The sequence below is a fragment of the Arachis hypogaea genome, chromosome 12 (assembly GCF_003086295.3).
Source record: "Arachis hypogaea cultivar Tifrunner chromosome 12, arahy.Tifrunner.gnm2.J5K5, whole genome shotgun sequence".
Classification (NCBI taxonomy): domain Eukaryota; kingdom Viridiplantae; phylum Streptophyta; class Magnoliopsida; order Fabales; family Fabaceae; genus Arachis; species Arachis hypogaea.
In genome coordinates, this window is record NC_092047.1 from 110,036,985 (window position 1) to 110,060,913 (window position 23,929).

Here is a 23,929-nt window from a genome sequence, read left to right on the forward strand (position 1 = left end):
AAGGGGAGGGGGAGGGGGAGGGGAGGCGGGGAGGGGGTGGGGTGGAGGTGGGGGGAAGGGGAGGACGACACGGTGTGGTGGTGGTGGTGGGGGGAAAGGGGACGCGGGGTGGTGGTGGGGGGTAGGGACGTAGGGGTGCTGGGAAGGGAAGACGGGGAAGGGCATTTTTGTCCAAAAAAAATAAAAAGGACGATTTTAATACGAAAAAAAACATTAAGGACGACTTTAATGGCAAAATAACAAGAGGGACGAATTCGATTCTGGCACTAAACTTAAGAGACCAAAATCGTACTTACCCCTATATATAATAAGCAGTAAATTTCCTTTCATGTTTATTATTTAAAAAATTTATAATTTTCACATAGTCTTTATTCTATTTTTTTCCATACCTAATGACTATTGACTACGATTCTATTAATAGTATCACCTATAGTTGATTATACGAAGAGAAAGTATGAAAAATAAAGACAAGAATTATAAGGCTATAAAAAGTTCCATTCAAGTTTGAGAAGAGCAAGACGGTTTACATAGAAATAGTTTTAATAGATGATAAGATTAATTGATTCATTTACTAAATTTTTTCAAGTAATGCTAAGTTCAATTTATAAATAGAGTTTAATTTTGATGCACTGACAGTGTAAAGCGTTTTACATAGTCGTGCAATCACATCCATTCTTTTGGATGACCATTCACGTGGTCAATGTGAAATGTATTTATTTTTATTGATGTGTCATTACGTAATTGGATACACGTGTAAAACTACTTTACAAGCATCAAAATTAAATTCTTATAAATATTTGTAGTTCATATTTTAAGTTAATTTTATAAGTACACCATTTCACAAGTCAAAGACAATTCTTTTTAATAGCTTTGTAAATGCTAATAGCTTTTATATTTAATTTATTTTGCAATACGATAAAATTTATTGTTCAATCAAGAATTATTTGACAAAAATATTTGAGAATGAATTGGTAGAAAGGAAAGTCTATGTCTTCTCAAATTTTGAGATTGAGAAATCAAGTGGAATATATCTTTTGATTGTACACACGTGCAAAATATCTTTTAAGATGGAGTCAGGTATAGTATATTTGGTTGATGATAGTAAAATTCTGGATAATTATTTTAATTTGCTTGCTCATGTTGATATATTGAAACAAACAAATGAACGATTCCACTTATTTGTTGGTACGTAGTTAATTTATATTAACCCACACAAAATTATTTTTCTTTTGATTTTAAGTTTTGCCAAAAAATTATATAATAGCATCATTTTATCGGTAACAAAAATTTTAACAGTTTATTTATGAAAATATTTGAAATTGTATTGTGACTTTTTTAAAGGTATATCCTTTTATTAATATACTATTGTTAGTTTTATCGTTTAATATAAAATAAATCAGTAAATTCTTTTTATTTTATGCACGTTTGAAGTTATAATTTCTTATATTATTCACTCATTTGTCCTTAATTTGCTACTTTTAATTCAACTTTTTTGTTCAATTAGATGTTATTAGATTCTTGACTAAAAAAGAAAAACTCATATCATGGTCAAAAATAGAGAGAAGTGACTAGTACATTGTGATTGATCTTCATGATTTGCAGTATGTAAAATTTTAATATGAATATTTCTTTAGGTTATAATTATATGTTGTGCAATTTTTTTCTTTATATATTACTACTTACTCTCTTAATTCTCGCTTTCATTCAAAAATGAGAAAAAAAATTATATGTACACTATAAGATCAATTTACAATCTAATTACTTGATCATCTATGTGATCACCAAGCAACCGAATATATAATTTATTCTCTAATTTATAAAATTTAACAAAGACATTGGTAAACATATTGGTTTCGCATTTATTTATATATTTTATTTATTTATGTTATATTTGTAATTATATTATATCTATTTTCATCAATATATATTTTTTAAAAATATCGTTAGTGTTAGCACATTGTGTATTAAATAAATTAAATAATAGAAACACGTAACTATTTTCTTTTTCAGTCAAGATTAAGTAAAATACTGTAATTTAGACTTGCAATATCAACATATTAATAGTAAAATGAATGAAAAAATGTAATATTATATCAAAAAAAATTTTAAATCATAATTATAATTTATGATTAAAATCATAATTTAAATATTTTAAACGGAATAATTTCATTTAGAAAATTCATAATTCAAACATAATTTTTATACACTTAATAGCTATATTCGAGTTAATACATTTAATACTATATTTAAAAAAATACGAAAAATACACATCATATTATTTATTTATTAATTAAATTATTACAATTAAAATTAATTTTAATAGAATAATTTAAAATTATAATTTCAGTTTTATCACGTGCATGGCACGAGTTATTACACTTGTTATTGATCAATAACTAAACTATTAGCACATAAATTAGACAATTTATTTTGTATTAAAATAAATTTGTTAACTGTGTTATAAATTTAGATAACGTTTAGATTAATATTATTTTACTGTGTTATAATAGAATTAATTAATTTATTAATTTTAAGATATATTATATTATTTATTGTAACACCCTATCACACAAAGCTTTACGTTTAAGTCGTAAAATAGAGGTGATGTGGTATTACGACCTCTAAAATAAAATGAGTACATATAATAGCAGAAGAGTTATAATATGCTAAGAGCCTTGAAGAATAGGGGAAATAAAAATCGCGAGATAAAAGCGCAACGCTCAAGGAACGAGTTAACTTGCATGCTAAGAAAACCGTAACTGTCAAACATAAAATAATAGAAGTAGGAATAGAGTGCCAAAGATACAAAATAACAAGCTCCTAACTCAGCCTGCGAAGTCAAAACTGGCCGGAGAATATTTACACATATATACATACATATCCAAAACTCAAAAGTACATACACACAATCCTGCCTCTCCATAAACCTCTAAGAGGATCAAAAAGGACAAGTTATGCAGAGAGAAAGCTAAGTACATATATATACATCATTGTACAACAAAACTATACAACAACACTATCCAGTAACCCCTCCGCTTTAAGAGTCTAGACGCCTAACGAGATGGCTCCCAACCTGCATCTGAAAAATAACAACATAGTATGGAATGAGAACCGGAGGTTCTCAGTATGGTAAAGGTACCACACACATAATATATAAGGTCCTGGGAATGCCAGAGGCAATCCTAGAACGCCGACACTCAGATTATAGAGTTTAAAGTATTAAACAGAAGCCATAAAAGGTGGTTTCCTAAAAATATTTAATCCTAACTTAGCTTAACTTTAAATCTAAGTCCTATACTGCCATTCCTCCATACCTCCAACTCCATCATGCATTTTCACGGACAAATAGACAGATAAAGGCAAACACAAGAAGGTTACAACTACTGCAGGTAACAAATACACATTTAGCATGGCAAATACAGATAGGCACACCCAATTAGAGCACAAGCAAGTAATTCAAGTAATATGCATATGATGCATGCCTGTCCTATGGCTGATGAGGCTGATCTGTCGGTTATTCAGCCAACCCGACAAGTCTGAATTGTCCTTAGACTGTCCCCCGATGTGCATCCCCAAGAGTCTATGCATAGATTTTTCTCAAATAATCAATATTGCTCAATGGGGGTAACATTCCCGAGAATTTATATAGTGCCCGGTCATACTTACGTCATAGGGTCAACAAAGTATCGAGTTTTCAACCTGGTACACGTGGTGGCAAGCCACGGCACTTAATCCAGGGAATCTCGTATCTCAGATTATTCAAATTCATAAGCCATATAAATAATTCAATTATAATTCATCAACATCCACATCATTCTCAATTGCATCTCATTCATCATCATACATTAAACATATTCAATCCTTATCCTTCATTATCACACCTCTCATTCCGTCCATCAATAGTTCCAATTCAAAACATAATTCATTCTTTTCTACGAATCAAACTTCAAACTTAAAACATACTCATTTTCTTAATAACTCAAAATCAAACCATATAACCTTTAAATCTAAATCTCTTTTAAATAATCATCTAAATAAAATCTCTAATTTTTATAAAATTTCGGCAGCATCTCCTCTAAAACTCGGACTTTGCCACCCTTTTCGGGTCCAAACCTGCATTCTTTTCAATTCAACATACCCTTCCTCATCATCATAACAATCACCACAATAAATCTACCTCAAATCAACAATTAAACTCATGCAATATTCAAGTCCAACAACCAAAATCCAACTAGGAATCATAGTTCACAAATCCTAGGCTTTTAACACAAAATACCTCATTATCACAACAACCTCCACAATAATTAAACCTCAAATCAATAATTCACCAAATCATTAGTTAATCAACAAGCACCAAACTAACCATGTTCATCAACAATAACATTCAACCATAATTCTCTCCAAATTAATATAACAACATTCACCATCCAAAATTAAAAACTAATTATCCAATAAACTTCAACCAAATATATTCATCAACAAATTACTAAACATTAAATATACACCTGCATTCCAACTTATCCAATGGTCATCTAGCCTAAGTTTTCACAGAACATTATATATTAAATGCAAGAAACCTAAACCATACCTTGGCCGATTTCCACGTAACGACCAAAGCTATTTATTCAAAACCAAGGCAGCCCCTCAAAACTTAACTAATCCGCTTCCTCCAAGTTCTAGTATTCACAATTCCAAGCTCCAATTATTTATTCACAACCTAATACACATTCATAACACATATATATCCAATTTAATACTCAAAGCTCAAATTCAATAAAAATAAAATAGAATTATCGTATCCTCACCTTACCCAAGCTTCACATAAGCAAGAGTGAATGTTTCTCTCAAGCTAATTGGATCCTAAAACATCAGAAATCAAAGAAATTTAACATTCCCAATTAAAATTTGAAAATTGGGGGAAAAGAGGGCTGAGAGTGATTAAACAAGTTACCAGTGAAATTGTTCTGGTAGAAATGTAGAGCTCGACGCGATGGACGCGTGGCTACAAACGGTACGACGATTGGAGCTCGGACGGAGAAGTTACGGGGATCGGAAATTTACCGTAAAGTTACGGAAGCTTTCTCCCCTCCCTGGAAGTGTTTCACGCTGCTGCATCCAAATGAGGGAGAGAAAGGGGTTCAGCTTCATTTTAATGAGTTGGTCCGGTTGGACCGATGGCCCGGTTTGGGTCCGGTTCAACTGGTTCGGCCCGTTCGGTCCAATTTTGGACCGTTTTCTTCGAAATTGGTGTCAAAATTCTCGTTTCGATGAGCTCTATCCTAATTTGATATAATATTCACATTTTTAATCCTCCTTATTAAAAACTAATTTATTGACTAATTATTTACTAATTTAATCGGGGTTTATATTCTACCCACCTAACAAAGAATTTTGCCCTCAAAATTCAAATCTAGTTACCTGAAAAGAGATATGGATAGTCCTTCTGCATATCTGATTCGAGCTCCCAGGTATGTTCTTCGATACCAGCTCGACTCCAAGCTACTTTTACCAATGATACTTCCTTTCCGCGTAATCGTTTAATATTAGTATCATCAATTCTCACTGGAATTATTGGAAGTGTTAGATCTTCTCTTACTTGGATTGGTTCTGGTTCCAGGACATGACTTGCGTCAGGAGTATACTTCCGAAACTGTGACACATGGAACACATCGTGCAAATTCGAAAGATACGGTGGTAAGACAATTCTATAAGCCACTGGCCCAATTCTCTTCAGGATCTCAAACGGTCCAATATAACGGGGATTCAGTTTCTTAGTCTTAATAGCTCTTCCCACTCCAGTGGTTGGTGTAACTTTCAAAAAGACATGTTCTTCTTCTTCGAACTCCAAAGGCTTTCGCCTCTGGTCAGCATAGCTCTTTTGGCGGCTTTGGGCTATAAGCATTCGACTACGAATCTTCTTTATCTGCTCAGTCGTTTCGGCTATCATCTCAGGCCCTAATAAACTCCTTTTTCCAGTTTCATACCAACACAACGGAGATTGACATTTCCTGCCATACAGAGCCTCATATGGAGCCATTCCGATGCTCGCATGATAGCTATTATTATAAGCAAACTCTACTAATGGCATATACCGGTCCCAGCTCGCCGGTTGGTCCAAAACACAAGCTCTTAGCATATCTTCCAAGGTCTGAATAGTTCTTTCTGACTGACCATCTGTCTGAGGGTGATACGCAGTACTCAAGCTTAACTGAGTTCCAAATACACGCTGAAAAGCTCCCCAGAATCTTGATGTGAAACGAAGATCTCTGTCAGATATGATAGTAGAAGGCACACCATGCAACCTGACAATCTCTTTGATATACATTCGAGCCAATTCCCCCATTGTGCAGCTTATTTGGATAGGAAGAAAGTGAGCTGATTTTGTCATTCGATCCACAACCACCCAAATAGCGTCACAACCAGATCGGGTTCTAGGCAAACCTATCACAAAATCCATTGCGATACTCTCCCATTTCCATTGTGGAATCTCCAAAGGCTGAAGGGTTCCTGATGGTCTCTGATGCTCAATCTTAACCTTCTGACACGTTAAACATTTAGATACATGTAATGCCACATCATTCTTCATCCCTGACCACCAGAACATCACTTTCAGATCTTGATACATTTTGGTACTCCCCGGATGAATTGAGAACCCACTCTTATGAGCTTCCTTCAAAATACTTTGTCGCAGGTCTCCAACATTAGGCACAATAATCCGGTTCTTAAACCTCCATAAACCATCCTGACCTTCTGACACTCTCCACTGTTTTCCCTGTTCAACTGTTGGTAATACCTTATATAACGCTTCACTATCTCGATGAGCCTTCAGAAGTTCTAATTTAAAATCACTTGAAATCTGCAACTGACTCAAACACAGGATTCCAGATTCTTCTCTAACTCCCAAATTCAAACCTTGAAATGCCTTCAGTAACTCTTCCTCCCGTAGCATCATCCGAGCTGCATATAAAGACTTTCGACTCAAAGCATTCGCCACAACGTTCGCTTTTCCTGGATGATAATTCAATTGAAAATCATAGTCTTTTAGGAGCTCCATCCACCTCCTCTGACGCATATTCAACTCTTTCTGCTCAAAAAGATACTTCAAACTCTTATGGTCTGAGAAAACATGGAACCTAACGCCGTAGAGGTAGTGCCTCCAAATCTTTAAAGCAAACACAACAGCAGCAAGTTCTAAATCATGTGTCGGGTAGTTCATCTCATGCGGCCTTAACTGCCGTGAGGCGTATGCTACAACATTCTGGTGCTGCATCAGAACACACCCCAACCCTTTTAGAGATGCATCACAATACACTTCAAACGGTTCACTTGGTTCAGGTAATACCAATACAGGTGCAGTAGTCAACCTGTGCTTTAATGCTTGGAAACTCTCTTCACATTCTGGAGTCCAGATAAAAGGCGTGTCCTTCCTAGTCAACTTAGTTAAAGGTAAGGCGAGTTGTGAAAATCCTTTAATGAATCTGCGATAATACCCCGCCAAACCTAGGAAACTCCTGATTTCTGTCACTAAAGTTGGTCGCTCCCAATTCATCACTGCTTCCACCTTAGCAGGATCCACAGCTATCCCCTGTTTACTCACCACGTGGCCAAAAAACTTCACTTCACTCTTCCAGAACTCACATTTAGATAACTTAGAATATAACTTCCTGTCTCTCAGAATTTGTAGCACAGTTCGCAAGTGATCAGCATGTTCCTCTTCAGACTTAGAATAAACAAGAATATCATCAATGAAGACAATAACAAACTTGTCCAGATACGGTCGGAAAATCCTGTTCATATAATCCATAAATACTGTCGGGGCATTAGTTAACCCAAAATACATCACTGTATACTCATAATGACCATAACGCGTCCTGAAAGCAGTTTTCGGAATATCCTCGTCTCTAACCCTTATCTGGTGATAACCAGATCGCACATCAATCTTAGAAAACACGCCGGCACCTTGTAACTGATCCATTAGATCATCGATTCTAGGCAACGGATATTTATTCTTCACAGTAATCTTATTCAATTGCCGGTAATCGACACACAACCGCATACTCCCATCCTTCTTCTTTACCAGTAACACTGGCGCTCCCCACGGAGAAACACTTGGTCGGATAAAATGCTTACCCAACAGATCTTCCAACTGAGCTTTCAGTTCAGCCATTTCTAAAGGTGACATCCTATAAGGAGTAATTGAAATCGGACCGGCTCCAGGCACTAACTCAATTGCGAATTCAACTTCCCGGTTAGGTGGAAATTCATTAATATCACCCGAAAACACATCTGGAAATTCACGTACAACGAGAATCTGCTCTAAACTCTTATCATCACCTGATACTCCCGCAGTTAATAACATAATACCCTGACATTCAGTTCCATAACAGTTTACTATCATAGAGTTCAAATAGTAACTATTCACTACAACCGGTGCTTCTGACCCTTCCGGCATAAACTGTACTGACTTCTCAGAACAATCAAGTAAAACATGATTCTTGGATAACCAATCCAATCCCAAAATGAGATCAAGACCAGTCATAGGCAAACAAATCAAATCATGCACAAATTCACGCTGTTGTACTCGAAAGGGAACTTGTGGACATCCTATCCTAGTCACCATAGCTTCATGAGTAGCATTATATACTTTCAAATCATAACCTAAGACCACCATTCTCAATCCTAATTCATGGGCCTTTTCAAATGCAATAAATGAATGACTTGCTCCTGAATCAAATAAAGCATTTAAGATTTTACCAGCCATTTCACAATTACCTCTAATCAGTGTCTCAGATCCCTCAGCACCTATGGTAGAAGTGGTGTATACTCTCCCCGGCTGCTGCACCCTACCAGTCTCATACTTCTTCTCCAGGCAATTACTGGCTATATGTTCGGGTTGTCCACAGGAATAGCACACTCCAAGTCCTAATCTGCACGGAACTCCAGGATGATATTTTCCACACTTCTGACAATTCAGATCCTGCTGTGACTGCTTCCCAAACCTTTTTCCTTGATTAACAGTAATATTCGGCCTTCTGTAATTACCTTGACCCTGAGTCTGCTGCGGAACAAAACCTCCACGCTTGAAATTCCTACCTCTCGGAGCAAAGTTCCTCCCTGAAAGCCTCTGAAAAGGCACCCTCAAACTTCCTTTTTCTGCTGCTGCCTTCCTCACACAATCCTCAGCCACCCTACTCTTATTCACCAATGCAGAAAACACCCTGATCTCCATTGGGGCAACGAAGCTCAGAATATCACTCCGAAGACCTCTCTCATATTTAATACACTTCCATTCGGCAAAATCTTCTGGTGCCCCTTGACAGATACGAGAAAAGCGACACAACTCCTCAAACTTACTAGTATACTCAGCAACAGTCATCTGTCCCTATTTTAACTGCATTAATTCAAGTTCCTTGGCATTTCTGGCTGAATTAGGAAAGTACTTCTTATAGAACTCTGTCCGAAAAACCTCCCAAGGAATCGCAGCACCATCAGGCTGCAGGATACGTCGTGTTCCCTGCCACCAATACTGAGCTTCACCTTGCAACTGATAAGTTCCAAATTCAACCCATTGCTCTTCAGGAACCTGTTGTGCCTGTAACGCCCTTTCCATAGCCTGAATCCAATTATCTGCATCAGTGGGATTTGAGGTTCCCCTAAAAGTCGGAGGGCGAACTTTCAGAAATGTAGCAAGTGTCATAGGACCGTCTCCATCATTATTATTCCCATGATTACCTTGATTTATCTGGTTACCCAGTGCCTCGGCTGTCGCCTGCATAGCTGCAGCCATATTTCCCAGGGCAGCCATAAAGTCTACTGGATCAGTCCCTATGGGGGCAGGAGTAACGGTGCCTGTCCTACCTCTACCTCGCCCGCGACCGCGTCCGCGAGTCGACATCTGGTCCCTATACACACCAAACAAGTGATATTAAGTTGATCAGTCTCAATATCGCAGGTCTAATGCTTTAAGTTCCAAATGCATGCTCACAAACGTTTATGCCATATATATCAGTCAGATATCCTAATAGCACATACACACATATACAGAGAATGCACAAAAGTACAATCAGTCCGTCTTTCAGGCTCTATAGGAACGAACTGCTTTGATACCATAATGTAACACCCTACCACACAAAGCTTTACGCTTAAGTCGTAAAACAGAGGTGATGTGGTATTACGACCTCTAAAATAAAATGAGTACATATAATAGCAGAAGAGTTATAATATGCTAGAAGCCTTGAAGAATAGGGGAAATAAAAATCGCGAGATAAAAGCGCAACGCTCAAGGAACGAGTTAACTTGCATGCTAAGAAAACCGTAACTGTCAAACATAAAATAACAGAAGTAGGAATAGAGTGCCAAAGATACAAAATAACAAGCTCCTAACTCAGCCTGCGAAGTCAAGACTGGCCGGAGAATATTTACACATATATACATACATATCCAAAACCCAAAAGTACATACACACAATCCTGCCTCTCCATAAACCTCTAAGAGGATCAAAAAGGACAAGTTATGCAGAGAGAAAGCTAAGTACATATATATACATCACTGTACAACAAAACTATACAACAACACTATCCAGTAACCCCTCCGCTTTAAGAGTCTAGACGCCTAACGAGATGGCTCCCAACCTGCATCTGAAAAATAACAACATAGTATGGAATGAGAACCGGAGGTTCTCAGTATGGTAAAGGTGCCACACACATAATATATAAGATCCTGGGAATGCCAGAGGCAATCCTAGAACGCCGACACTCAGATTATAGAGCTTAAAGTATTAAACAGAAGCCATAAAAGGTGGTTTCCTAAAAATATTTAATCCTAACTTAACTTAACCTTAAATCTAAGTCCTATACTGTCATTCCTCCATACCTCCAACTCCATCTTGCATTTTCACGGACAAATAGACAGATAAAGGCAAACACAAGAAGGTTACAACTACTACAGGTAACAGATGCACATTTAGCATAGCAAATACAGATAGGCACACCCAATTAGAGCACAAGCAAGTAATTCAAGTAATATGCATATGATGCATGCCTGTCCTATGGCTGATGAGGCTCATCTGTCGGTTATCTAGCCAACCCGACAAGTCTGAATTGTCCTTAGACTGTCCCTCGACATGCATCCCCAAGAGTCTATGCATAGATTTTTCTCAAATAATCAATATTGCTCAATGGGGGTAACATTCCCGGGAATTTATATAGTGCCCGGTCATACTTACGTCGTAGGGTCAACAGAGTATCGAGTTTTCAACCTGGTACACGTGGTGGCAAGCCACGACACTTAATCCAGGGAATCTCGTATCTCAGATTATTCAAATTCATAAGCCATATAAATAATTCAATTATAATTCATCAACATCCACATCATTCTCAATTGCATCTCATTCATTATCATACATTAAAATATTCAATCCTTATCCTTCATTATCACACCTCTCATTCCGTCCATCAATAGTTCCAATTCAAAACATAATTCATTCTTTTCTACGAATCAAACTTCAAACTTAAAACATACTCATTTTCTTAATGACTCAAAATCAAACCATATAACCTTTAAATCTAAATCTCTTTTAAATAATCATCTAAATAAAATCTCTAATTTTTTATAAAATTTCGGCAGCATCTCCTCTAAAACTTGGACTTTGCCACCCTTTTCGGGTCCAAACCTGCATTCTTTTCAATTCAACATACCCTTCCTCATCATCATAACAATCACCACAATAAATCTACCTCAGATCAACAATTAAACTCATGCAATATTCAAGTCCAACAACCAAAATCCAACTAAGAATCATAGTTCACAAATCCTAGGCTTTTAACACAAAATACCTCATTATCACAACAACCTCCACAATAATTAAACCTCAAATCAATAATTCACCAAATCATTAGTTAATCAACAAGCACCAAACTAACCATGTTCATCAACAATAACATTCAACCATAATTCTCTCCAAATTAACATAACAACATTCACCATACAAAATTAAAAACTAATTATCCAATAAACTTCAACCAAATATATTCATCAACAAATTACTAAACATTAAATATACACCTGCGTTCCAATTTATCCAATGGTCATCTAGCCTAAGTTTTCACAGAACATTATATATTAAATGCAAGAAACCTAAACCATACCTTGGCCGATTTTCACGTAACGACTAAAGCTATTTATTCAAAACCAAGGCAGCCTCTCAAAACTCAACTAATCCACTTCCTCCAAGTTCCAGTATTCACAATTCCAAGCTCCAATTATTTATTCACAACCTAATACACATTCATAACACATATATATCCAATTTAATACTCAAAGCTCAAATTCAATAAAAATAAAATAGAATTATCGTATCCTCACCTTACCCAAGCTTCACATAAGCAAGAGTGAACGTTTCTCTCAAGCTAATTGGATCCTAAAACATCAGAAATCAAAGAAATTCAACATTCCCACTTAAAATTCAAAAATTGGGGGAAAAGAGGGCTGAGAGTGATTAAACAAGTTACCAGTGAAATTGTTCCGGTAGAAATGTAGAGCTCGACGCGGTGGACGCGTGGCCGCAAATGGTGCGGCGATTGGAGCTCTGACGGAGAAGTTACGGGGATCGGAAATTTACCGTAAAGTTACGGAAGCTTTCTCCCCTCCCTGGAAGTGTTTCACGCTGCTGCATCCAAATGAGGGAGAGAAAGGGGTTCAGCTTCATTTTAATGAGTTGGTCTGATTGGACCGATGGCCCGGTTTGGGTCCGGTTCAACTGGTTTGGTCCGTTCGGTCTAATTTTGGACCGTTTTCTTCGAAATTAGTGTCAAAATTCTTGTTTCGATGAGCTCTATCCTAAGTTGATATAATATTCACATTTCTAATCCTCCTTATTAAAAACTAATTTATTGACTAATTATTTACTAATTTAATCGGGGTTTATATTCTACCCACCTAACAAAGAATTTTGCCCTCAAAATTCAAATCTAGTTACCTGAAAAGAGATGTGGATAGTCCTTCTGCATATCTGATTCGAGCTCCCAGGTATGTTCTTCGATACCAGCTCGATTCCAAGCTACTTTTACCAATGATACTTCCTTTCCGCGTAATCGTTTAATATTAGTATCATCAATTCTCACCGAAATTATTGGAAGTGTTAGATCTTCTCTTACTTGGATTGGTTCTGGTTCCAGGACATGACTTGCGTCAGGAGTATACTTCCGAAACTGTGACATATGGAACACATCGTGCAAATTCGAAAGATACGGCGGTAAGACAATTCTATAAGCCACTGGCCCAATTCTCTTCAGGATCTCAAACGGTCCAATATAACGGGGATTCCGTTTCTTAATCTTAATAGCTCTTCCCACTCCAGTGGTTGGTGTAACTTTCAAAAATACATGTTCTCCTTCTTCGAACTCCAAAGGCTTTCACCTCTGGTCAGCATAGCTCTTTTGGCAGCTTTGGGCTATAAGCATTCGACTACGAATCTTCTTTATCTGCTCAGTCGTTTCGGCTATCATCTCAGGCCCTAATAAACTCCTTTTTCCAGTTTCATACCAACACAACGGAGATTGACATTTCCTGCCATACAGAGCCTCATATGGAGCCATTCCGATGCTCGCATGATAGCTATTATTATAAGCAAACTCTACTAATGGCATATACCGGTCCCAGCTCGCCGGTTGGTCCAAAACACAAGCTCTTAGCATATCTTCCAAGGTCTGAATAGTTCTTTCTGACTGACCATCTGTCTGAGGGTGATACGCAGTACTCAAGCTTAACTGAGTTCCAAATGCACGCTGAAAAGCTCCCCAGAACCTTGATGTGAAATGAAGATCTCTGTCAGATATGATAGTAGAAGGCACACCATGCAACCTGACAATCTCTTTGATATACATTCGAGCCAATTCCCCCATTGTGGAGCTTATTTGGATAGGAAGAAAGTGAGCTGATTTTGTCAGTCGATCCACAACCACCCAAATAGCGTCACAACCAGATCGGGTTCTAGGCAAACCTATCACAAAATCCATTGCGATACTCTCCCATTTCCATTGTGGAATCTCCAAAGGCTGAAGGGTTCCTGATGGTCTCTGATGCTCAATCTTAATCTTCTGACACGTTAAACATTTAGATACATGTAATGCCACATCATTCTTCATCCCTGGCCACCAGAACATCGCTTTCAGATCTTGATACATTTTGGTACTCCCCGGATGAATTGAGAACCCACTCTTATGAGCTTCCTTCAAAATACTTTGTCGCAGGTCTCCAACATTAGGCACAATAATCCGGTTCTTAAACCTCCATAAACCATCCTGACCTTCTGACACTCTCCACTATTTTCCCTGTTCAACTGTTGGTAATACCTTATATAACGCTTCACTATCTCGATGAGCCTTCAGAAGTTCTAATTTAAAATCACTTGAAATCTACAACTGACTCAAACACAGGATTCCAGATTCTTCTCTAACTCCCAAATTCAAACCTTGAAATGCCTTCAGTAACTCTTCCTCCCGTAGCATCATCCGAGCTGCATATAAAGACTTTCGACTCAAAGCGTCCGCCACGACGTTCGCTTTTCCTGGATGATAATTCAATTCAAAATCATAGTCTTTCAGGAGCTCCATCCACCTCCTCTGACGCATATTCAACTCTTTCTGCTCAAAAAGATACTTCAAACTCTTATGGTCTGAGAAAACATGAAACCTAACGCCGTAGAGGTAGTGCCTCCAAATCTTTAAAGCAAACACAACAGCAGCAAGTTCTAAATCATGTGTCGGGTAGTTCATCTCATGCGGCCTTAACTGCCGTGAGGCGTATGCTACAACATTCTGGTGCTGCATCAGAACACACCCCAACCCTTTCAGAGATGCATCACAATACACTTCAAACGGTTCACTTGGTTCAGGTAATACCAATACAGGTGCAGTAGTCAACCTGTGCTTCAATGCTTGGAAACTCTCTTCACATTCCGGAGTCCAGATAAAAGGCGTGTCCTTCCTAGTCAACTTAGTTAAAGGTAAGGCGAGTTGTAAAAATCCTTTAATGAATCTGCGATAATACCCCGCCAAACCTAGGAAACTCCTGATTTCTGTCACTGAAGTTAGTCGCTCCCAATTCATCACTGCTTCCACCTTAGCAGGATCCACAGCTATCCCCTGTTTACTCACCACGTGGCCGAGAAACTTCACTTCACTCTTCCAGAACTCACATTTACTTAACTTAGCATATAACTTCCTGTCTCTCAGAATTTGTAGCACAGTTCGCAAGTGATCAGCATGTTCCTCTTCAGACTTAGAATAAACAAGAATATCATCAATGAAGACAATAATAAACTTGTCCAGATACGGTCGGAAAATCCTGTTCATATAAACCATAAATACTGTCGGGGCATTAGTTAACCCAAAAGACATCACTGTATACTCATAATGACCATAACGCGTCCTGAAAGCAGTTTTCGGAATATCCTCGTCTCTAACCCTTATCTGGTGATAACCAGATCGCAGATCAATCTTAGAAAACACACCGGCACCTTGTAACTGATCCATCAGATCATCGATTCTAGGCAACGGATATTTATTCTTCACAGTGATCTTATTCAATTGCCGGTAATCGACACACAACCGCATACTCCCATCCTTCTTCTTTACCAGTAACACTGGCGCTCCCCACGGAGAAACACTTGGTCGGATAAAATGCTTACCCAACAGATCTTCCAACTGAGCTTTCAGTTCAGCCATTTCTAAAGGTGACATCCTATAAGGAGTAATTGAAATCGGACCGGCTCCAGACACTAACTCAATTGCGAATTCAACTTCCCGGTTAGGTGGAAATTCATTAATATCACCCGAAAACACATCTGGAAATTCACGTACAACGAGAATCTGCTCTAAACTCTTATCATCACCTGATACTCCCGCAGTTAATAACATAATACCCTGACATTCAGTTCCAGAACAGTTTACTATCATAGAGTTCAAATAGTAACTATTCACTACAACCGGTGCTTCTGACCCTTCCGGCATAAACTGTACTGACTTCTCAGAACAATCAAGTAAAACATGATTCTTGGATAACCAATCCAATCCCAAAATGAGATCAAGACCAGTCATAGGCAAACAAATCAAAACATGCACAAATTCACGCTGTTGTACTCAAAAGGGAACTTGTGGACATCCTATCCTAGTCACCATAGCTTCATGAGTAGCATTATATACTTTCAAATCATAACCTAAGACTACCATTCTCAATCCTAATTCATGGGCCTTTTCAAATGCAATAAATGAATGACTTGCTCCTGAATCAAATAAAGCATTTAAGATTTTACCAGCCATTTCACAATTACCTCTAATTAGTGTCTCAGATCCCTCAGCACCTATGGTAGAAGTGGTGTATACTCTCCCCGGCTGCTGCACTCTACCAGTCTCATACTTCTTCTCCGGGCAATTACTGGCTATATGTCCGGGCTGTCCACAGGAATAGCACACTCCAAGTCCTAATCTGCACGGAACTCCAGGATGATATTTTCCACACTTCTGACAATTCAGATCCTGCTGTGACTGCATCCCAAACCTTTTTCCTTGATTAGCAGTAATATTCGGCCTTCTGTAATTACCTTGACCCTGAGTCTGCTGCGGAACAAAACCTCCACGCTTGAAATTCCTACCTCTCGGTGCAAAGTTCCTCCCTGAAGGCCTCTGAAAAGGCACCCTCAAACTTTCTTTCTCTGCTGCCGCCTTCCTCACACAATCCTCAGCCACCCTACTCTTATTCACCAATTCAGAAAATACCCTGATCTCCATTGGGGCAACGAAGCTCAGAATATCGCTCTGAAGACCTCCCTCATATTTAATACACTTCCATTCGGCAAAATCTTCTGGTGCCCCTTGACAGATACGAGAAAAGCGACACAACTCCTCAAACTTACTAATATACTCAGCAACAGTCATCTATCCCTATTTTAACTGCATTAATTCAAGTTCCTTGGCATTTCTGGCTGAATTAGGAAAGTACTTCTTATAGAACTCTGTCCGAAAAACCTCCCAAGGAATCGCAGCACCATCAGGCTGCAGGATACGTCGTGTTCCCTGCCACCAATACTGAGCTTCACCTTGCAACTGATAAGTTCCAAATTCAACCCATTGCTCTTCAGGAACCTATTGTGCCTGTAACGCCCTTTCCATAGCCTGAATCCAATTATCTGCATCAGTGGGATTTGAGGTTCCCCTAAAAGTCGGAGGGCGAACTTTCAGAAATGTAGCAAGTGTCATAGGACCGTCTCCGTCATTATTATTCCCATGATTACCCTAATTTATCTGGTTACCCAGTGCCTCGGCTGTCGCCTACATAGCTGCAGCCATATTTCCCAGGGCAGCCATAAAGTCTACTGGATCAGTCCCTATGGGGGCAGGAGTAACGGTGCCTGTCCTACCTCTACCTCGCCCGCGAGTCGACATCTGGTCCCTATACACACCAAACAAGTGATATTAAGTTGATCAGTCTCAATATCGCAGGTCTAATGCTTTAAGTTCCAAATGCATGCTCACAAATGTTTATGCCATATCTATCAGTCAGATATCCTAATAGCACATACACACATATACAGAGAATGCACAAAAGTACAATCAGTCCGTCTTTCAGGCTCTATAGGAACGAACTGCTCTGATACCATAATGTAACACCCTACCACACAAAGCTTTACGCTTAAGTCGTAAAACAGAGGTGATGTGGTATTACGACCTCTAAAATAAAATGAGTATATATAATAGCAGAAGAGTTATAATATGCTAGGAGCCTTGAAGAATAGGGGAAATAAAAATCGCGAGATAAAAGCGCAACGCTCAAGGAACGAGTTAACTTGCATGCTAAGAAAACGGTAACTGTCAAACATAAAATAACAGAAGTAGGAATAGAGTGCCAAAGATACAAAATAACAAGCTCCTAACTCAGCCTGCGAAGTCAAGACTGGCCGGAGAATATTTACACATATATACATACATATCCAAAACCCAAAAGTACATACACACAATCCTGCCTCTCCATAAACCTCTAAGAGGATAAAAAAGGACAAGATATGCGGAGAGAAAGCTAAGTACATATATATACATCACTGTACAACAAAACTATACAACAACAATATCCAGTAACCCCTCCGCTTTAAGAGTCTAGACGCCTAACGAGATGGCTCCCAACCTGCATCTGAAAAACAACAACATAGTATGGAATGAGAACCGGAGGTTCTCAGTATGGTAAAGGTGCCACACACATAATATATAAGGTCCTGGGAATGCCAGAGGCAATCCTAGAACGCCGACACTCAGATTATAGAGCTTAAAGTATTAAACAGAAGCCATAAAAGGTGGTTTCCTAAAAATATTTAATCCTAACTTAACTTAACCTTAAATCTAAGTCCTATACTTCCATTCCTCCATACCTCCAACTCCATCATGCATTTTTACGGACAAATAGACAGATAAAGGCAAACACAAGAAGGTTACAACTACTGCAGGTAACAAATACACATTTAGCATGGCAAATACAGATAGGCACACCCAATTTGAGCACAAGCAAGTAATTCAAGTAATATGCATATAATGCATGCCTGTCCTATGGCTGATGAGGCTCATCTGTCGGTTATCCAGCCAACCCGACAAGTCTGAATTGTCCTTAGACTGTCCCCCGACGTGCATCCCCAAGAGCCTATGCATAGATTTTTCTCAAATAATCAATATTGCTCAATGGGGCTAACATTCCCGGGAATTTATATAGTGTCCGGTCATACTTACGTCGTAGGGTCAACAGAGTATCGAGTTTTCAACCTGGTACACGTGGTGGCAAGCCACGGCACTTAATCCAGGGAATCTCGTATCTCAGATTATTCAAATTCATAAGCCATATAAATAATTCAATTATAATTCATCAACATCCACATCATTCTCAATTGCATCTCATTCATCATCATACATTAAAATATTCAATCCTTATCCTTCATTATCACACCTCTCATTCCGTCCATCAATAGTTCCAATTCAAAACATAATTCATTCTTTTCTACGAATCAAACTTCAAACTTAAAACATACTCATTTTCTTAATGACTCAAAATCAAACCATATAACCTTTAAATCTAAATCTCTTTTAAATAATCATCTAAATAAAATCTCTAATTTTTTATAAAATTTCGGCAGCATCTCCTCTAAAACTTGGACTTTGCCACCCTTTTCGGGTCCAAACCTGCATTCTTTTCAATTCAACATACCCTTCCTCATCATCATAACAATCACCACAATAAATCTACCTCAGATCAACAATTAAACTCATGCAATATTCAAGTCCAACAACCAAAATCCAACTAAGAATCATAGTTCACAAATCCTAGACTTTTAACACAAAATACCTCATTATCACAACAACCTCCACAATAATTAAACCTCAAATCAATAATTCACCAAATCATTAGTTAATCAACAAGCACCAAACTAACCATGTTCATCAACAATAACATTCAACCATAATTCTCTCCAAATTAACATAACAACATTCACCATCCAAAATTAAAAACTAATTATCCAATAAACTTCAACCAAATATATTCATCAACAAATTACTAAACATTAAATATACACCTGCATTCCAACTTATCCAATGGTCATCTAGCTTAAGTTTTCATAGAACATTATATATTAAATGCAAAAAACCTAAACCATACCTTGGCCGATTTCCACGTAACGACCAAAGCTATTTATTCAAAACCAAGGCAGCCCCTCAAAACTCAACTAATCCGCTTCCTCCAAGTTCCAGTATTCACAATTCCAAGCTCCAATTATTTATTCACAACCTAATACACATTCATAACACATATATATCCAATTTAATACTCAAAGCTTAAATTCAATAAAAATAAAATAGAATTATCGTATCCTCACCTTACCCAAGCTTCACATAAGCAAGAGTGAACGTTTCTCTCAAGCTAATTGGATCCTAAAACATCAGAAATCAAAGAAATTCAACATTCCCATTTAAAATTCGAAAACTGGGAGAAAAGAGGACTGAGAGTGATTAAACAAGTTACCAGTGAAATTGTTCCGGTAGAAATGTAGAGCTCGACGCGGTGGACGCGTGGCCGCAAATGGTGCAGCGATTGGAGCTCGGACGGAGAAGTTACGAGGATCGAAAATTTACCGTAAAGTTTCGGAAGCTTTCTCCCCTCCCTGGAAGTGTTTCACGCTGCTGCATCCAAATGAGGGAGAGAAAGGGGTTCAGCTTCATTTTAATGAGTTGGTCCGGTTGGACCGATGGCCCAGTTTGGGTCCGCTTCAACTGGTTCGGTCCGTTCGGTCTAATTTTGGACCGTTTTCTTCGAAATTGGTGTCAAAATTCTCGTTTCGATGAGCTCTATCCTAATTTGATATAATATTCACATTTCTAATCCTCCTTATTAAAAACTAATTTATTGACTAATTATTTACTAATTTAATTGGGGTTTACATTTATCACTTATAAATATCAAGTATGTATTTTATAAATAAATTTAGAATTAATATACTAGTACCCAACTTTTTAAACATATACTCAATTATTTATATATTAAATATTTAGAGTTTGAATTATTTGAATATGTACTCAATTATCTATATAAATTTGAGATAGTAAAATCCAAATAAATCTTTAACCTTTAATCTCATATTTACGTAGAAGTAAACATGACCATCCAGCAGTTTATATAGTATTTAATAATAATAATAATAATAATAATAATAATAATAATAATAATAATAATAATAATAATAATAATAATTCTATCGGATAAATATAAAATTTTTTATGAGATTTTTAAGTATTTTTTTAACTGGTTGTACTTTTTATTATTGGTTTTTGCCTTTTTGAATATTAATTTTAATTTTATATTTAAATATTCATTTTTGTCTATAGTATAATAATGATAATTTAAGTAGAATAAAATTATTAAATTATAAAATTTAATATTCAAATAATTAAAATAAAATCATAATAATACAATATTCAATATTATTTTACTATGATGTATTTAATTTTTTTTTAAAAAAAATATTATAAAAAATAATTTTTGCATGTTTTAGTTTATCTAAGTAATTTGTCCTTAAAGCATTGAAGTTATAAGAGTTTAGTAATAATAAAATCGTCCTTAACAGTAACAATTATTCTCTTTAATTACTTTTTTAATTTATTTATTTTTATTCACTAATTTAGGAGTATAATTAGGAAAACAAAATTAACGTTACATTAATCTACTTAATATACTAAAATTGGGGTTTTTCCCAACTAATGAAGGTGAGATGTCGATCTCTCGTGATTCCGTTTTTCCTCCAAAATGAATACATTTTTCTCTATTCTAAATTATTTTATAAAAATTATCTTTATTATAATTATATTATAATTAATATTTAATAAATAATACATAATTATACTAATTTAGAAACATATCTTCGTTATAATTATATCAAATCAATATTTAATATATTATTAAACTACTTATCAATTATATATCAATTGAAAATACTTTTAATCATTTTAATAATAATAATAATATATGATAATGATATGATAATGGCACCAATCGTAGTAATAATGATAAAAATATTCGATTCTAATCATAAAATGATAAAATCTTATGATATTATTAACGCACATTGATTTAAATATTTTTAGTCATTTTAATTATATTAATTTTAAAAATATTTATATAATTCTAATTCTTATTCATTATCTAATAATAATAATAATAATAACTTGAAAACCCGTATATAAACTATTTTAATTAGCCGTGTATTATTATTAATTCAATCAATTATTTAATTTATTTTTTTGAATTCAATAAATCAAATAAAATCAATTATACTAATTAATTTTATCAACTAATTGATTTGATTAATTCTTAATATTTTATTTATTTAAATACATGAATTATAACTAATTAGTTATTTAATTTTATTAGGATAAATATCAAATTTTATTCCTAATATAAAAATACAAAATTTTATTCCTTCTATTTTTATTTTACCACTATAAAAGACCATATATGCTAAAAGAAAATATCATTTGTTTACCAATTACTCTTTCATTGGGTAGCTTCTACAACAATTCTTTTTCTTCCTATGAGGCGTCGTTGCAAGAAGGCAACTATCGTGGACACAAACCACCACACACTCTCCAACTCCCGTGCTCATGATTCAGAGCAATATATGATATGTTATCCATGAGGCATTTATAAACCACGGTGTTATCATGTATGCATAAATAAAAAAAAAAATCATATTTAAACTTAAGTCATTTACCTGTTTGTGTAGTATATTGTAGTGTAAAATTACTTTCAATTTGTGTTGTGCAATGATATTATGGTCTAATTTAAGTTTTTTACTTTAAAACTGTGTTATGATTTTATTTCATCATTTTCTCTTAGATATCAAGTTGACGTATTTTTATTTATCATTATTGAAACGGATGTGATATGAAATTTATAAAAAAAAACTCACACTGAATTTATTTTATTGTAGTCTTCTATCTCTTCTATTTCATTTTATTTTCTTCTTATTCATTTTTTTAAATATCATATAATTTATACTAATTAATTAATTATAATTCATTATATCAGTTAGTTTGATTCATTAATTTATAATATGTATGATAAAATAGATTATTTGTTACTTATAACGTTAATTTTTTTAAAATCTAAATCTGAATAATTATATTTTTACTTTTTTTTATGAACAAAATATTATTAATAATTAACCACTCATACTTTTAATCAAAGTGTTTGGATGATTTTTATATTTATTAATATTAATTATTATTTATTTTTTCGTAAATAAATTGTATTAATTTTATGTAAATTCATAATTTGATTAACGATTGATGTTCATGAAGCTATATTACGCTAAATTTTATATTTTGCAAATATTTTATTTAAATGTAATTGTTTAAACATAAAAATATATTATTTTTAATAATATCATATTTTTATTTTTTTTAATTATTCTAAACGAATATTTTATCAAATACTAATTAAAGTCATCCTTTGATTTGCTTTTACTAATCTATTATTTAACTATTATATAAAATTAAAATCGTTTTAATAAATTTAATATTAAAGTTAATTTGGCTTTTTATTTAGAGTGTTTTTTAATTTTTTTAGTCTAATCAACCAAAACTATTCAATTATGAATAGTCACTTCTATCTTATTTTAAATTATTGACTAATTAAAATTACTAAAATTTAATAATACAATTCTGTTTTATATTTTTATATTTAGTTCAATCCATCTAAACTATATAATAATCATTTCAATTTTTATATTTTATAATATAATACTACATACAGTAATAGTAAAATAACATAGTAAATTGTCATGTTTTAATATTAAATATAAAATTAATACGTAAAAAAATCTACTTAATAAATTAAAACTAGATTTTTTTTCAACTAATGAAAGTGAGGTGTCAATTCTTCATGAATTTATTTTTCCTCCAAAATGAAAGTATTATTCTCTTTTCTAAATTTATTTTATAAAAATATCTTTTTTATAATTATATTACAATTAACATTTAATGATAAATAATGTATGATTATACTAATTTAGGAAAATATTTTTATTATAATTATATAAAATTAATATTTAATACATTATCAACTAATGAAAGTGAGGTATCAATGCATTATTAAATTAATTATCAATCATCAATATTTTTAATCATTCTAATTGTATTAATTGATATAGTTCTAATTCTCATTCATGTGCAATAATTTTATTAATAGATAGTTGGTGCACACATTAATGACGACTCATTTAATTTGATATCAATTAGATAATAATAATAATAATAATAATAATAATAATAATAATAATAATAATAATAATAGAAAAGGTATAGACGGTACATGCATTGTATTTTAAAAAAGCAAAATATATT

At 35.0% G+C, this 23,929-nt stretch overlaps 3 long non-coding RNA genes across 3 annotated transcripts; all 3 read right to left on the reverse strand.

Moving 5' to 3' along the window:
• Positions 1-2,789: 2,789 nt before the first annotated feature.
• On the reverse strand, positions 2,790-4,704 carry LOC140177368 (uncharacterized). Its single transcript, XR_011869214.1, has 2 exons — positions 4,588-4,704; positions 2,790-3,078 (listed from the first exon to the last, which is right to left on the reverse strand). It is a non-coding gene; the product is annotated as an uncharacterized lncRNA (long non-coding RNA).
• A 7,447-nt stretch (positions 4,705-12,151) lies between these two features.
• On the reverse strand, positions 12,152-12,634 carry LOC140177369 (uncharacterized). Its single transcript, XR_011869215.1, has 3 exons — positions 12,509-12,634; positions 12,368-12,417; positions 12,152-12,274 (listed from the first exon to the last, which is right to left on the reverse strand). It is a non-coding gene; the product is annotated as an uncharacterized lncRNA (long non-coding RNA).
• A 5,244-nt stretch (positions 12,635-17,878) lies between these two features.
• On the reverse strand, positions 17,879-20,207 carry LOC140177370 (uncharacterized). The gene is made up of 4 exons (XR_011869216.1): positions 20,055-20,207; positions 19,914-19,963; positions 19,692-19,820; positions 17,879-18,182 (listed from the first exon to the last, which is right to left on the reverse strand). It is a non-coding gene; the product is annotated as an uncharacterized lncRNA (long non-coding RNA).
• Positions 20,208-23,929: the final 3,722 nt, after the last annotated feature.